This window comes from Colobus angolensis, unplaced genomic scaffold (assembly GCF_000951035.1).
Source record: "Colobus angolensis palliatus isolate OR3802 unplaced genomic scaffold, Cang.pa_1.0 Scaffold123, whole genome shotgun sequence".
In the NCBI taxonomy this organism is placed as follows: Eukaryota; Metazoa; Chordata; class Mammalia; order Primates; family Cercopithecidae; genus Colobus; species Colobus angolensis.
Window position 1 is genome coordinate 7079078 of NW_012113475.1, and position 17274 is coordinate 7096351.

Consider the following 17274-nt stretch of genomic DNA (forward strand, 5'->3'; position numbering starts at 1 on the left):
GCTTTTTTTTGGTTTGTTTGTTTGAGACAGGATCTCACTCCATGTCACAGGCTGGAGTGCAGTGGTGTGATCATAGCTCACTGCAGTTTTGAACTCCTGGGCTCAAGCGATCCTCCTGCCTCAGCCTCCTGAGTGACTGGGACTACAGGTGCATGCTAGCATGCTTGGCTATTTAAAAAAAAAAATTTTTTTTTGTAGAGATAGAGTCTCACTATGTTTCCCAGGCTGGTTTCAAACTCCTAACTTCAAGTGGTCCTCCTGCCTCAGCCTCCCAAAGTGCTGGATCTATAGGTGTGAGCCACAGTGCCTGGACTTGCATTTTTGTTTAACCACATGTTATTAGTACTTTACTAAATCTGGTGACTATATTATGTGGAAGAAATTGTGAAATTCAGAGGCTATGAACTGTTCCTACTTTAAACTTCAATGGAAGCCTTTGGCAGCCCTTATTTTAACAATTAATAAAGTTCATTAATTGCTTTTCATTAGTATTTTTTTATCCATCAATTATGATGATCACAGTTTTAAGTCAAAAGAACTCCATTCTCTTGATTCTTATATCTACAGATTCCTTTATGTATAGACATATTTTCCTCTTTTCTCACAATGGATACTATTGAAGCTCCAGTAACTCTGGAATCTTTTGATGAATACTCTAGGTGAGTTTCCGTTTCAAAGTGGAAAACAGGTATAGCTCTAATGTAAATGACGAGTTAATGGGTCCAGCACACCAACATGGCACATGTATACATATGTAACAAACCTGCACATTGTGCACATATGCCCTAGAACTTAAAGTATAATAATAATTATAAAAAAACAAAGTGGAAAACAGAATGCTGGAATCTGTAAGGAAGAAACATAACTTCTTCAGGAGCCTCAAGTACAAGGCAGAGAAAAGGGAATTGAGAAGAGTCCCAAGATATCACTACATTTAATCATATGACCATTCATCAATTAGAAGACTAGTCATTTCTGCTCAAATATCCCAGGTACCTAATTATGTATTTATCTAGTTATAGTTGATATAGGGATATGCAGCTGAGTTTTACAAACTGTTGTTAGATGGGCACAGAAATGTTAGAAGCCGGTTTGTCATTTTAAACACATCAGAGGCACATACTTCAAGAGATGGGTTTAACTAAATAGTCACTGAATACCATATAATTATTTTGTTTTAATGGTTTGGCTTTAAACTCTGTATACACTTAATCTAATTTCTAAAGGTAAAAAATTAATTTAGTCATAGAACTTTGAAGCAGCATTTTTTTAAAAGTCTACAAAAATTTTATTTCATGCATGTACAGTTCAGTTCCTTCCAATAAAAAGTTATTAGAATTTTACGCAGTGAATTTTAATAAAAAATTAATGCCTCTGTTCTGTCATGCCAGGTCCCTAATAAAGATGTAAGAATCTGAAAGCAGCATTGCAGTGGATTGAACTAATGAGTGGAAACCTGAAGACCCTAGAGCAGTGGTCCCCAAACTTTTTGACACTAGGGACTGGTTTCATGGAAGATAGTTTTTCCACTGACAGTTGGGGTGGGGCGTGCCAGGGATGGCTTTGGGATGAAACTGTTCTACCTCAGATCATCAGACCTTAGTTTGATTCTCATAAGGAGTATGCAACCTAGATCCTTTGCATCCGTAGTTCACATAGGGTTCATGCTCCTATGAGAATCTAATGCTGCCACTGATCTGACAGGAGGCAGAGCTCAGGTGTTACCCTAATGCTCACTAGCCTGCCACTCACTTCCTGCTGTGCGACCAGCTCCTAACAGACCATGGACCAGTACCAGTTCTCAGCCCAGGGGTTGGGACCAGTACCAGTTCTCAGCCCAAGGGGTGAGACACCTGCTCTCAAGTATATCCCTAATACAGCTCTACCAGAAAGCACCTGGAAAAATGCACTAAGGAAAGACTGCATTGTTACACACGTGCCATATTGTTGAAATTCTTGGCAGAAGAAAACCCTCAAGATTATAAGGGTTGTGAGAAAATTATAGATCTATGAGGGTCTGAGGCAAGACAAGAGACCTCCAAATGTGACAGAATTTCTATCAGAAAAATGCTTCTAATTTGATTGTCAAGACATTGAGTATATTGTAGAAATGAATATTTGGGGCTGCATGCAGTGGCTTATGCCTATAATCCCAGTAATTTGGGAGGTCAAGGCAGGTGAATCACCTGAGGTCAGAAGTTTGAGACTAGCCTGGCCAACATGGTGAAACCCAGTCTCTACTAAAAATACAAAAATTAGCTGGGCATGGTGGTCCTCCCAGCTACTTGGGAAGCTGAGGGATAAGAATTGCTTGAACCCAGGAGGTGGAGGTTGCAGTGAGCCGAGATTGCACCACTGTACTCCAGCCTGGGTGAAAGAGTGAGACCCCATCTCAACAACAACAACGACAAAAAGAAATGAACATTTGGAATCCACAGAGTTATCATAACTTTAAAGTTATCTAAACCACGTCATTGTCTTACATCCAAAACACATGTTGACCAAATTACCTGGAGCATCACAGCATAATAATCAATGGCTGCCTTAGAACCTGCTGATACAGATTTTCTACATTTTGCCACCCCACACGTCCCCTCAACATCTCTTTTGGTTAATTCGTATTCTTCCAATGGAAACATTAAAAATTTTCTCTTCTGATGTGGTGGCTTCTCTTGTTTTTTTAATCTGTACTGAGATAAAATTTGATGAAACACCAGATACCAATACAAAGAGCAGCAGTGAATATCATTTATGGGCTAAAATGTTCTTGACAAGATTTATCTTGTTTGTAGAAAATGATTCTTAGGAACTTCTGCCTGATGTGGGGTTGGGCAAAAACATAATAACTGGAATGAGTTCTCAAATTAAATAACATACTGACTCACTCTAATTTAAACTAACCAAGATATCACAAAATGAGGGCTAAGAACAAGAAAAAGGCATATATGTATTTAAATAGAGCAATTTCATTTAACATTTATTCATTGTCTCCATATGGTAGACATTTTATTAGGTACTTTGGATGAAGATGTACAAGACACAGAAAGAAGACTAGAAAGGTAAGCTGAGGTGTGCTTATGAAAAGCCTTTCTGTCATGCTGTGGAATGACAAACCCTCAAAGGAGTGAGATCAGAGACCAAGAGTATCCATCATAGTGACTGATGGAGGGAGGCAGTCGTGAGGAGCCCAAAGTTAGTTAGGGACTCATTTGAATAAACCATGAGGGATGACGGGGTCCTGAACTCAGCTAGTGTAGTGGACAGGAAGAGGAGGAAGTAATTCTAGAAATAAATAGATCATACCTTGAAAAAGATGTAGGTATTTGGAGAGTGCCAGAAGGCAAGAATAATGTTATATTCTTAGTTACTGCATTGTTAACTTGGTATGAACACTGAGTGGCATAGTATCAAGTTGGGCAAGGAAGCAGAGAGAAAGATAAATTGATTTTGTTACATGTTAGGTTTGGCATATCTGTGAAACATTCAAACTGAAAAGTCTAGTAGTCCAGATCATGGTTCCTAAACCTTAACCCTGTTAATTTTGGGGACTGGGTAATTCCTTGTGGTAGTTGTTCTTTGCATAGCAGGATGCTTAGCAGCATCCCCGGACTCTACCTGCTAGATGCCACTAGAACCCCATCCCAACCTTAACAAAATAAGTGCCTTCAGACAATGCCAGATGTCCCCTAAAGGGAAAAGTCACCCCCAGTTGAGAACCACAGGTCTAGGGCTTGGAAAAGAAGGCCTGGTAGGATTTCTTGTGCTTCGCCAACTAGGCAATTGCTGAAGCACTGGAAATAGATGGCATCACCAGGGAGAGACTACAGCATAAAAAAAAAGAAGACAGTGACTTTAAGAGGAAAAGCTGTCATCCAACGATATAGAGTGAACAAAGCGGTAGGAGAAAACCCAAGGAAGTTAGTGTCAGAGCATCCAAGAGGAAAATAAAGTTTTAAAAAGTGGGGCGGTCAATAGGAGAAACGCAGTGAAGGACTCAGAAGCACTCACAGGAGAGAAATCATTGGTCTGGGAAGTTTAGGAGTGAGGGGGAGCAGAAGCCAAGCTGTGATGAGGAGTGGCCAGGAAGTGGGGAAATGACCATTCTGGGTACTGTGGGAGCAGAGGGAAAAGTTCTCCTTTGCCCTCTGAAGGTTCAGTGGAAAACCAACTAAGTCACAAAAGGCAGATTAATTGGAGAGAAGACAGACAAATTTTACTTAACATGTACACACGGGAGCCTTTGGAATGAAGACATAAAGATCCAGGGATAATTGCCCATTTTTATGCTTTCGTTCAACAAAAACTGGACAGTGTGTAGAAATATGATTGGACAAACAGGATCTGACCTAATGTTAATAGACTGAGTGGAGAGACCCAGCAAGACTGTGGGTCTAGATTCTTCCTGGCCTCTCTGAGCATTCATTCCTTCCTTCACCTGGGTGTCAGGCAGGACCCTCTCTGGAATGGGGGTCTGATGACCTATGATCACACAAGGTAGGTTAGATAAATTTTTTATGGTCACTTTTTACACAAAAAGGAGGGTGGAAATTTAGAATAATATTTTTCAGTTTTGTGGCTGGTTTTGGACTAAGGAGGTTTCTATGACTCGCGTGGGGAAAGAGGGATTGTCTTTTCCATAGCTGGCCTTGAGGAAGAATGGACTGAGAGACAGGAGGGCAGGAGTAGGTCAGAGAAAAACTTTTGCTTCTGGGGCCTTCATTTTGGGGTATTGTTTTCTAAGTCCCAATGGTATCTACTATTCTTTTCCAAAATTTTAAGGTGACAGAAGTTAGTAGCACCATTAACGGGCAATGGGTTTGAGTGCAGCATGCTGTAATTCTTCTTAGAATATGGTGCGATTTTTGGCACAGTTTTCTAATTCTTGCCATATGAGGGCATATTTTATGTAGACGTTTGTTTCCTAATTGAGAATGGCGATGGATACAGGCATCTACTTCCAGAGACAGGCTTAATAAACCATCATTGAATACCACAGAATGATTTTAAGGGTTTGGCTTTCAGCTCTACATAAATTTTATCTAATTTCTAGAATGATCTCACACTTAACCCCCTACAAGGTAATACTTCTTCCTGAAAAGCACTTCTAATTCCTGCCGTAAAACCTCTCTGGCTTTCAGATTGTGTAATGAGCATAGGGTATATCGTGGCCGTGCAGCACGGAAGCTGCTCATTTCAGCACGCTTCCTTGCTACTCTGTGAGGGGAGGGTAGATAAGATTTTAAGCATATCTTTCATCATTTGGAGAGATGTGATAGAAGGCAGGCCAGTTGCCTTGCAGGCAGAGTGAACACAAGGGTGACGAATGAATAAGAATGAAAAACGGACACTTGTCAGCTAGGAATTAGATGTAAAACAGAATGGTTCAGAATAATGTGGCCATTCCTGTCAGAAAAAAAGAGAAGAATTTCTGCCCTTGGAAAAACTTTAGGATTCTACATTCTGCTTTCTTTCCATTAGTTATAAGAATGCTACTAAAATAAGTATGAAGTCCTTTCATTAATAACCTAGATTACTTTTGCAAAGTCAACTTGGTATGCATCTAACTTAGTCATTGATTCTGCCAATTAAAAGCTATCGTCATATGTATGCATTCAGAGAGATGTTTACTTAAGAACATGAATATTGGCTTACTAAATCCATACACTGAAATCCAATTAGCAGATGTAGAATCAGACCTGAAACAATATAGATTTCTATTTTCCATTTATACATAACCAAAGAAAGTCCCTTTGGACACACACATGTGCACACAGAGTCTCATTTATTGGGGGTAGAATTTTGATGCTTTCAATGATTTTTTTTGCACAATATACTGTGGTTACAAATTAGCTGTGATACAGAATACATGAATTCATGGCATTCTGCAAACATTAGCTCTGCTTTTTGACAATGCGGTTAGCAGAAAAGAAGACTCACTGGGAGATAGATTTTCTGGTCTTCATTTTCCATATTTACGAAATGAAAATGAATTACTAGATAATTCTGAAGGATGCTTTTGCTGTAAGGATCGATTACTGAACAGACTAAGATTTTAAATATACATTTTAGGGGGGAAAGCTTATCCTTTGTGGAATAAGGTACTTCTTGGTTGCAACTATGTGTCCAAGAGAAATAATAGAAGAAATTGTTTCAAAAGTCAAGGAGTTGATACATCTTTGAAGACAACAGCTTTTAATATTCCCCTCAGAACAACTTTCACAGAACTTTTTGGACACTTGGATCTACAGGTGTGTGTAAGAGTTAGAAACTAGGGAGAGAAGTGAGTTACAGAAATTTAATATTTTTAAAAATTAGCAAATTCTTTGTATAAATCCTGGAGAATAATATAATATACTCCACAAAAGCAGATGAAAATTCAGTCCCCGGTGATTGTAAATGCACTAAGAATTATTTTGGTAAAACTAATTTTCTGTATCCATGGGACAGAGAGGATAGGGGAGGGAAATGCCAACCCAAAACAGTGTGGAAGAAAGCCCATCATGTCAATGTGCATATTTACAAAAGGGGCAGAACATCCTGCCTCTTCCCAGTGCCATTTCTTGAGCACCTCTGCCTGTTACTGTCTGAAAACGGTCAGTGATGCCTATAATAGGAAAGTGGAGGCTCTAGCATCATGGGTCATACTAACGCCTCTCCACCTTTGAGCCCTGCGGATTTTAGAAGACTAGGACAAAATATCAGCAAAAAGACCTCCCTGTGGTAGCTAAGCGGGCAGGTTGTGGATACTATTGCCTTGAAGAAGATAAGCATGTTTTTATTCCAATTTAAAAATGATTTACATTTATTAAAAATATTATCTCATCAAAGGTACTTCATTATGCAGAAAGATTTATTAGAATAAAATATATTTTTATTTTTTTCTATCCATCATTAAGCATAGAATAACTTTTTTTAAGAAAACAAAATATTGGTGATGTGATAGACTGATATTATGAAGTAATTCTTCAATGGGTATACTTCAGTAGACTATCCTAGTGGAAATCTAAATCCTTAAATTCCACAGAATGATAAGATAAAAATGATATGTTACATTATTACTGTTGTTGTTTTTTAGACTTCATCAGGTTTTGTGAATATTAAAATAGATAATGAATCTGAAAAGTTTGGAAAATTATAAAGCATAACATATGTAATAAATTGTTATAATTACGTTTATTATTACTCAGAGAGTTCTGGAATGAGAGGTGATTACTCATCTGCAAAAATTTTGTACACATCATGCTCGCATACACACTTTGGCCATATGGTCCATAAACTATAGTATCTAATATTCCTTATTGTTCTTTTGGAATTTCAGGTTTATTGCTGTTTTTTGAACTGAGTGTCATGACCCTTGAGAGGGTTATAAAATCTATTCAGTGGATTAAAACCTAGCATTAAAAAGTATGAAACTGAATAAACAGAAGTTATCAAGATATACATAGTCTTATAGATGTGTATGTGTATGTACATTCATATGTTTCTGTGTGTAAGGATGTGGGTATGTGTCTAGTAGATCATGATATCAACCTATTTTTTATTGTAAGTCAAAAAGGTCTGAAAGCCACGGGGTAGGCTAACACTGTGGCTGAGAGCAAGGTTTTGGCATACACAATCCTGGGTTTAGGTCCTGACTCTGCCACTTGACCATCCATTTTAACCTTGAGCACATTGCTTAGCCTCTTCCTGCCTTAGTTTCATCAGCTGATAAATGGGTATAATTTCACAGGGTTATATAGGAAGGGTCACCTATAAAATTCTAAGCACATGCCTAGCATATAGTAAGTGCCCAGAAGATAATAATCCCCCACTCTACTTTTTCCCCAAAGTATTAATAAATCTTATTAGGCTATACATTTACTGTTATCACTACTAATCAAAATAAACATACCCAATGAGACAAAGCAATTGGGAGGGCCAATACTTGAAGGTGATGTTTCATAAAGAGATATGCAGCTATTACCCTGCTGTGCTTGATTAAAATGCAGATTCCACACTCAGGCTGGGCCCTGGGAATCTACAGTCTTAACAAACTCCACAGGTGTGTTTTCTGCACAGCATTAAAATCTGAGAAGCACTGGTTGATGAATGGATTAACTGATGATGGAACACCAAGGTATATATGGCACTGTGGACACTGTAGGAGGCTGTGGGGAGCCATGCAGGTCTGCTTCTGCATTGTGGCTCTAAAGGCCTGGTTTACAGTGTGTCCCTGTTGGTGTCTCCAGAGCGTCCCAGAGCTCACTTTTGTACTAGTTGATGGTTGACATTGTCTAGCACAGGACTTGGGTTTCATATGTCTCCAGCGGCCATACAGGTAACAAACAGGAGAAAGCTAAGCATAAGATTTTTTTTTTTTCTTGAAACATGACACCTACCTGGGTTGTCTTTTATTTTCTAACTTTCAGTGGAGACATGGGTACAAAACCAATCAATCAGCTTCCTCTTTACTCCTGTTACTTAGCTCTGGCTGCCTGTTGCCAATAGGACTGCAGGCTCAATGGGCTACAGACCCCCTATTTGATGACTAATAGAAGTTGGTAATGTGGATTTTTATGAGTTTTTTTTTTTCTAACTGTATATGTTGTCAGCTACTTAAAACTTTATCAAAATACTTGTGTGGGCCAACATTTTGAGGACTAAACCAAAAAGGTGGGATGCCATATTGGGCCTGTGGACTGACACTTTGAGACCAATGATCCAGAAAGTTCAATGCTGAAAGTGTCAAGTTACCTTAATGTTTCTTATGGCCTCTCTCTCACCTCAGAGGAAATCCCCAGAGCTTTTTGCTTCTGACTTTCAGACACTTAACCAAGAAAGCCAACAAGAGACGTTGGTGAGTAAAGCTGTTTTTGTTAGTAGGTTGCATACATAACATTTCATAAATTAGTATTTTATAATTATTCACTTATATTCCTTTACTTTCAGAAGGAATGTTAGGCAATAAATGTGGGCACTTCAGAAGATTAGTTGGCATTTTTAATAAATGTAAACCAATAGCACCTGAGTTAGGAAAAGAAAAAGCGTCTTGATGGCTGAAAAGACACTTTGCAGTCATTTCTGTAATTCTTGATGATTACTTAGATTAAAATGTCCCTACATTCCTTTTGGAACCAATGATGTCATTTCTACAATTGCTTTGAAGAAAAACCTGAAGCTCTTTCAGGTACAGCAGGAAACTGTTAAGAGTGGTTATGATCTTAATTATTGTGCTTTAGAGTAGGAATGGCAAACATCTGGAACCACTGCATTCCCTTCCAGCTCATGTGTCTATACCTAAATGGCCATGATATTTTCTCCAGAGTCTGGATTTAGCTTCAGGATCTGCTCCAACACAGGACTCTGGGAGGCCACAGCGGAGCAGGAGTTAACAGGCAAGATGCAATGAATTTGCATCCTCAGCCTAGAGTTCACTGCACAGAAACTCCTGATATGGAATGTGTCTCTGCACAGTTATGGCCATGTTTCTATTTGATATCATGTCACTGCTTAGTTTTACTTCAAAAAACAAACTTAATCCCAGCTTTGAATGTTACATTTAAAATTTTAAAAATTATTTGAGATCAAATAAATCTTGGTGCTCTGTGCTGAGTACATAGTAGCTCCTTAGTAAATGCTGAGTTAAATTCAATTCTCAAAATAATCTGGCAATTCCCTTTGCTGAAGGCCTGGAAACAATTTCCCTTATGATGTATAACTATAAAATGTCTTACAAGTCACAAAGTCCAACCCCCTCACTTTACAGATTATATAACTAGAACTGTGAGAGGCTAACTCACTTGTTCAAGCTCACCAGTTATTTAGAAGTGGGTTACTCCATGATGTGAATTTGCTGGAAAATGGATGCCTCACAGCAGTTGTGTTTCCAGTGGAAATTTCCACAAACTTCCTGGCTTAAAACAACAGAAATATATTCACTTGCAGTCCTAAAGGCCAAATATTTGGAATCAGTTTCACTAAGCCATAATCAAAGGGACAGCAGGACTATGCGCTCCCTCTGGAGGTTCCTAGAGAGAGATCATGACTTGCCTCTCCCAGATTCCAGTGGCTGATGGCATTCCTTGGCTTGTGGTTACATCCCTCTAGACTCTGCCTCTGTGGTTACACTGCATTCTCTTCTTCAATCTGTGTCAATCTCCCTTTGTCCTCTTACAAGGCATTTGTGAAGACCTTTAAAGCCCACCTGGGCAATCTAGGAAAATCTCTCCATCTTAAGATCCTTAACCAAATCTGCAAAGATCCTTTTTCCACATAAGGTAATATTTACAAATTCCAGAGATTAGGACCTGATGCCTTTGGGGGTCATTATCCTACTGTGGTGGTTACAAGCATGGAGCCTGGATCTGCTCTGCCATAGTTTAATCCTAGTTCTGTACTTACTGAGGTTGCTATGTATTCATTTCTTCATCCATAAAATGAAGATAATTCTAGTACATATTGTATAGGATTACTGTGAAGATTTTAAAGGTAACATACATAACAAACCTAGGACAGTGCAGTTACATAAAGAGTCCTCTATCAATGTACTCATTTACATACCTACTTCATTCAGCCCCCAAATCAGCATTGCTGTCAAGTGTTCACAGAGTTGATGGTTGTACTGATATTTATTTCTTTAAATTTTACTGAGAAGCCAAACTCCAAATATCAGAAATAAACTTCTTGCTTCCCAAATTGAACTAGTCTTGACAAAATGGCTCTTGATCTTTGGAAATTCTGTACTTAGAAGAGCTTCATATTGTTATCTGCTGCTGGCCAACTTAATCACTTTCTGATCTAGGCCTGACCCTGCATTAAGCAAATACAGCTGCTGTACTATGATTCACATTTTCACACTTTCAAGTGCTTTTCAGTTAATTCTCTTACACACTCAATGAACAATGGAGATGAACACATCCTAATATTTTTTTAAAAAACAAAACTTTTAATATATTTTCAAAGCGCTCCTGTAGCAAATAATTTCATGGTCACGCAAAGTAATAATACTGTGTTCTTAAAGGGGGAAAAAATGTATCTTTCTTCCAATAATGATAGAAAGAGCTAATTATGTTGTCATAGCAGAGTAGAATTTATGCTTAAATCACCAAATCTGGCTGTTAACAGGAAATAACTGCTGTGAACCAACCAGTGAAGCATATTTTGGAAGAACTAGATTAGCCTTCAGAGCTTTGGGCATTTATTAGAAGTGAAAAATGCCTGACTTAATGCCATAGAACCCTGAAATGTTAGCTATGGTTTTCTTTTCCAGGAATAGAGTATCTGATTTTTTGCTGGAATTTTTTAAAATGAAGAAAAACATTATTATGCTAAGCATCTCTTACTGTGGTTTGTAAATATAAAGGATATAGAATATTTTAAAGATTGAAGCTGGGTGCAGTGGCTAATATCTATAATCCCAGAACTTTGAGAGGCCAAGGTTGGGGATCACTTGAGGCCAGGGAATTTGAAACCAAGCTGAGCAACAAAGTGAGAATCCCCATCTCTACAAAAGATACAAAAACTAGCAGAGTATGGAAGCAGGTATCTATAGTCCCAGATACTAGGGAGGCTGAGGTGGGAGGATTGCTTGAGCCCAGAAAGTTAAGGGTGCAGTGAACTATGCTCATGCCACTGCAGTCCAGTTTGGGTGACAAGAAAGACCCTGTCTCTTAAAAAACAAATTAAATTAATAAAAAGTTTGGTGGTTTTTTTTTTAACTTATCTTTCCTTCTCAAATATTGTAAACAATAAAACAAACAAAAATCAACTATATGCAGTTCCCTCTATAGTTTGAAAAGTCAAGAATTGTTATATGTTTTTGCAACTGTGTACAATGAACTGGACTACAAAGAGAAATGTTTGTTTAAAACTCAGATTCAGTGTTTCCTAAACAAGGGACATGGGCAAGTTAGCTAATATTTCCATGATTCTGTTTTGTTATTTACAAAATGAAGATAACAGAACTTACTTCATAGGAGGTCGTATGAGGATTATGATAGTTAACATGAACAAGGGTCTTATAACAGAGTTAGGCATACAGTAAGCATATCATAAATGTTGGCTACTAGGACAGAGACTAAAGAAGAAAGAATAAAGACAATCGATTTAGATTTTTTTCCTGTTATTTTATAATCTCATTTTGCTTTTGCAAGGGATAAAGTTTTTGTTCTCTCTTAGGAATTTACCACAAACACTTTCATAATATCATAACTCATAACCAGGAAGAGAGGTTAGAATGATCTGCAGCAAGTCAGCAGAAGGGTAGGCTTGGTAATTTCTTCAGTCGTGCCAAGTCCTGGCTATCACTTACTGCACTGAGATCTCATTTAAATGGGAGAAATTCCAGGGAACAAAGCCTCTTCAGAAGGGAGGACAATTTCAGCCATTCTTCGTTATTTCTTGACTTTTGGGCATTTATAGCACAAACACATTTGTATTCAGATAGTCTTGTTAAAGAGTTTTTTTAAAAAAATAAATATTTCGGCTAGCACTCCAAATGACATCCACTACAGAAAAGAGGAAGAAAAAAAATCCATACAAGCCACTCTTTTATATTCACACTGCATCTTTAGTTTCAGAAAAAAAGTGATTATATGTCATCGCAATATTTTTTAAGGTATGTCTTAGGGATAAATAAGAAGAAATATGCCAACTTTATGGATGAGGAACCTGACATACCAAAAAGCTAAGGCTCTTTTCTCAGAGTACAAAAAAAAGAATACAATGATTACAGACAAGCTGTTTGCTTGCAAATAAGCATTTGAGCCATAAACTTCACTTTTCATACAGCATAAAACATACTTTAACAACACATTTTTGTCCAGTGTGTTACCAGCCCTGCCTATAACATATGTATAGATGATTCCCCCCCAAAATATGACTTATGAGACTGTGTTCTATGAATTTGTTGTCTACTTCTCAGAATAAATATGAGCTATAAATGCCTATGAATCTGTGGGGCATCCATGAAACTTGGAACTTCTGACCATCTACAAAAGCAAATATGTTTGAAAAAATATATACTGACACAATCAGGTATACACTATAATATTTAATCTTGAAATAGGAATAACCTGATAAACTAATACAACTGTTAAGATTTATATAAAACAAGGGGATTAATTAATCTATTGTTTAAACGTTTTCCCTTATCATACCACAACTCAGAAATGTACCTTAGTAAAAATGCCATCTATTCTGGTGCACAGGGCAGCCTACTGAATTCTACCAAGACATTTGACATTAGGCTACTAGAACTCTTTATAGTATGACCTACATCTTTCAGGATGCTTGTTTAAAGAAATGCATTATTTTTGTGAAATTATATAATTAATTTTGTTTTATGCCAAGTAGGGTAGACAGGTAGAAAATAAAAAAGTAACACACAAGGCCACAAGTCAGGACTTCTGTACATGTGAACCAATATAATAATTCATGAGATTACGTATATATTTAACTGGAGATACTTAAATATAGAAATGTCAATTCATTCATTCCTTTACGATATTTCTTAAGTCCCTACGTTGTGACAGGAATCACCCTAGGCGTTTTGAATTCATCAGTGAAAAAACCAAACCCAAATCTTTGCCTATGTGGACCTTACTTTCTAAGGGGGTGAGGGGGACAGAACACAAACGATTAACCAATAAATAAGTAAATGTATGATGGTTTCGAAGGTGAGAAGTGCTATGCAGAAACATAATAAGTACAAGAGTGCCATGGGGGTGAGACAAGCGGGAGCGCAGAGGCAATCACGTCCAGCTGCTTAAAGTTCTTGAATTCCTTAGGAAAAAAAGCATTTTTATTAAATGAGCAAATGATTCGCATTGAATAGCATCATTGCTTTTCCCCATCATGTGCTTTTTTTTTTTTTTTTTTTTTTGAGACAGAGTCTCCCTCTCTCGCCCAGGCTGTAGTGCAGTGGTGTATTTTTGGTAGAGACGGGTTTTCACTGTGATAACCAGGATGGTCTCGATCTTCTGACCTCGTGATCCGCCTGTCTTGGCCTCCCAAAGTGCTGGGATTACAGGTGTGAGCCACCACGCCCGGCCACGTGCTTTCAATTTAATTCTATTTCATTTATTTATGTTTTAATTTATTAATCACCAGCCACAGGCAAGGGACGTCTTTTAGGCACTGGAGACAACAAGGAAGAAAAGAAAGGCTCTGTCCTTGTGAAGCTTACATTCTGCTATGGCAGATGGTTAACTCAAAAGAAAACAAATAATGATGAAGAGAAACGTTATGGAGAACAATAAAGCAGGATTAGGATTAGGATTAGGCAAGTGACAGGGTTGAGGTCTGGATAGACAGACCCTCTGTAGGAGTGACATCTCAGCATATATCTGAATGAAAGAAGAAGGTAAGCCAGTTTTAGACCTAGGGTAAAATGTTCCAAGTGGGAAGACACAGTTCTTGCAAACAGCCTATATGTGGAATGAATCTATTGCATTCTCGACACAAGGAAATGGGTGTGTTTAGAGCAGACCAAGCAATAAGAAGAGAGGTAGGAAGCCAAGGTCCTTTTATGCTTCTATATTATAAATAATAGTGAGCTTATAATATTTTTTTTTTTTTGAGACAGGATCTCACTGTCACCCAGGCTGGAGTGCAGTGGTGTGATCATGGCTCACTGCAGCCTCGCCTTCATGAGCTCAAGGGATCCTCCTGGCTCAGCCTCTGGGCTGAGAGTAGTATCCCAAGCTGGGATCACAGTTGCATACCATCACACTTGATAAATTTTTTTTTTACTTTTATTAGAGACGAGGTCTTGCTATGTTGCCCAGGCTGGTCTTAAACTCCTGTGCACAAGTGATGCTCCTGCCTCCTGCCTTGTCCTCCCAAAGTGCTGAGATTACAAGCGTGAGATGTTGCACCAGTTATAAACATTATGCATGCATGTTTTTGTGAATTGCCAGCTGATCTAGAAATCCTTGTCTCCTCCTCCCTTCTTTGTACCCAGTGTGCTGTTTAAACAAATGGACTTGGATGCTGGCCTGACTCACTGCTCCATATACCAACTGTATAACCTCAGGCAATTTTTAATCTCCCTTTGCTCTCAATTTCCTCATCTATAAAATGGGAATAATAATAGCACTCATTACATAGAGTCCTTGCAAAGACTGAATGATCTAATATATAATACATGATTGAAACAGCACTTCCATTGTTGGAGCCTATCTGTCCAACACAAACCACATGAGGTTTTCAAGCACTTGACCTGTTGCTGGTCTTAACTGAAGCTATTGTAAGGGTACATATACTAGCTCTGAAAAACCAGTATGACTAAAAGAAAGAAAAGTATTTCATAAATATTGTTTATATTGGTAATACTGTTGAAATGACAGTTTAGACATATTGGACTCAGTGAAATACATGACTGAAATTAATTTTATCTGTTTCTTTTTAAATTGTGGCTACTAGAAAAGTATAAACAATATTTGTGGCTGGCATGATATTTCTATTGGACACTGCTGTTTTAGACAGTGTACTGGATACTATAGACTCATGAATATGAACAAGACTTGATCCAAATCCACAGGTGGTTCACAAATATAGTTATAATCTCAGTGAAAATGATGAGTGATCTGTGAGAGGAAGCCAGGAAGGGCCACCTTGATCATCCTTGATTCTTTCCAGGAGCTACCTTCTTCCTCTTTGTGGCCAGCAGGCTTTCTGATGCTGGCTGTGATTTATTGGTTTGCAAACATGATCGAGAGGAAATCCGGAGGAGCCACCCTGCTGTTTCCCGGAAGATGAAACTTCGGTGCGCGTAAATCCCATTTTAGCTCATGACTGTAGGATAAGGGGTGACCATATGGCATGTTCTTCCATCCTCAGGCATGGGCAGGAGGGTTTGGAAGTTATAGTCAAATTTTAGGTGAATCAGCAGAGAATTTCAACCTCTAGGATTGACAGTCTAGTTCTGGCACATGAAATGGTAAAGGAAAGACAGACTTTCCAGTTTTCAAAGTTTGCTCAGTATTGATGTTTCAAAAGAAACATATAAAGTTGTTTAAAATTGTTATGTTCTTTTTTAAGAACACCTATTATCATTTGCTGAGCATTTGCACTGTGTCTGGCACTATGCCATGTGTTTTACAAGTTTATTTCACTTAATCTTAAAATAACTCTATCTTTTTCATGTTATGGTTGATGAAACTAAGGCACACAGAGGTCAAGTAACTTGACTAAGGTCACAGTAGGAAGTCATGGCACTAGGATTTGAACATGTGTCAATCTGTCCCTCAGCTGGTGCTATTAACCACTCTCCTATGCTGCTTTTTCCATCTTATCCTTACTCCCGCCACACAACCACAGCATTATTAACAATGGTAACATCAGGAGCAGCACTATTGAAACCCAAATTGTTCCTGAGGAAAGACCTTGTGTGTTAATATTTTGCCTGAACCTTATGCCTTGGGATTCACTCATTAGCCTATAACCAGAGACACTGGAAAAAACAACCCCGTGGCAATACTGGGAGCTGTATTACAGTAAGGGGCACAGGACACCATTGTAAGGGTAACTTGAATTCTCTCAGAATAAACTTTTCTCTGAATGAAAACTACCAGACCCACCTAGGAAATTTGGCACTGCTGTCTTGTTAATGTGCAGAATTTTAGAGCAGATGTGTTATGTTCTCAGCACATGCCTGGCTGAATCCTAACTTGCATATTTCCATTTTTTCCTCTGCCTTGATTGTCTCACAAACCTATTTTTATATTTTACATGGTTTGAATGTGTGAAATATTGTAAGCAAGCTTAAATACATAAATTAATAGTCAATATTCATTTGTGGTTTATAAACTGAAAATAGAGCTTTTTCATGAAAGAACTATGGCCCTCTCCATAGTACATCAAATGAGCATACATCTAATTAGGTAAGAGGTAATCATACTTATTTAAGTTTAGCATCGTGGTGATCTTCATCTCTTATGAGTTTAAACTTCAGTTACCATTTATGTGATGGCCCTCTGTCAAGTATTACTGGGCAGAGCACCACAGCTCACTTGATACAGGACAGACGAGAAAACCCATAAGTGGCTGGGCACGGTGGCTCATGCCTATAATCCCAGCACTTTGGGAGGCTGAGACAGGCGGATTGCTTGAGCTCACCAGTTCGACACCAGCCTGGGCCACATGGAGAGACCCCTATTTCAACCAAAAATACAAAAATTAGCCAGGGGTGGTGGCACATGCCAGTAATCCCAGCTAAATGGCGGGAGGCTGAGGCAGGAAAATCACTTGAACCTGGGAGGCCAGAGGTTGCAATGAGTCGAGATTGTGCTACTG

General features: G+C 38.3%; 1 protein-coding gene across 2 annotated transcripts in view; it reads right to left on the bottom strand.

The window, feature by feature from the left end:
* UNC5C (unc-5 homolog C (C. elegans)) overlaps positions 1–17274 on the bottom strand; it is a 388250-nt gene that overhangs the window by 115841 nt on the left and 255135 nt on the right. The window lies entirely within an intron of this gene.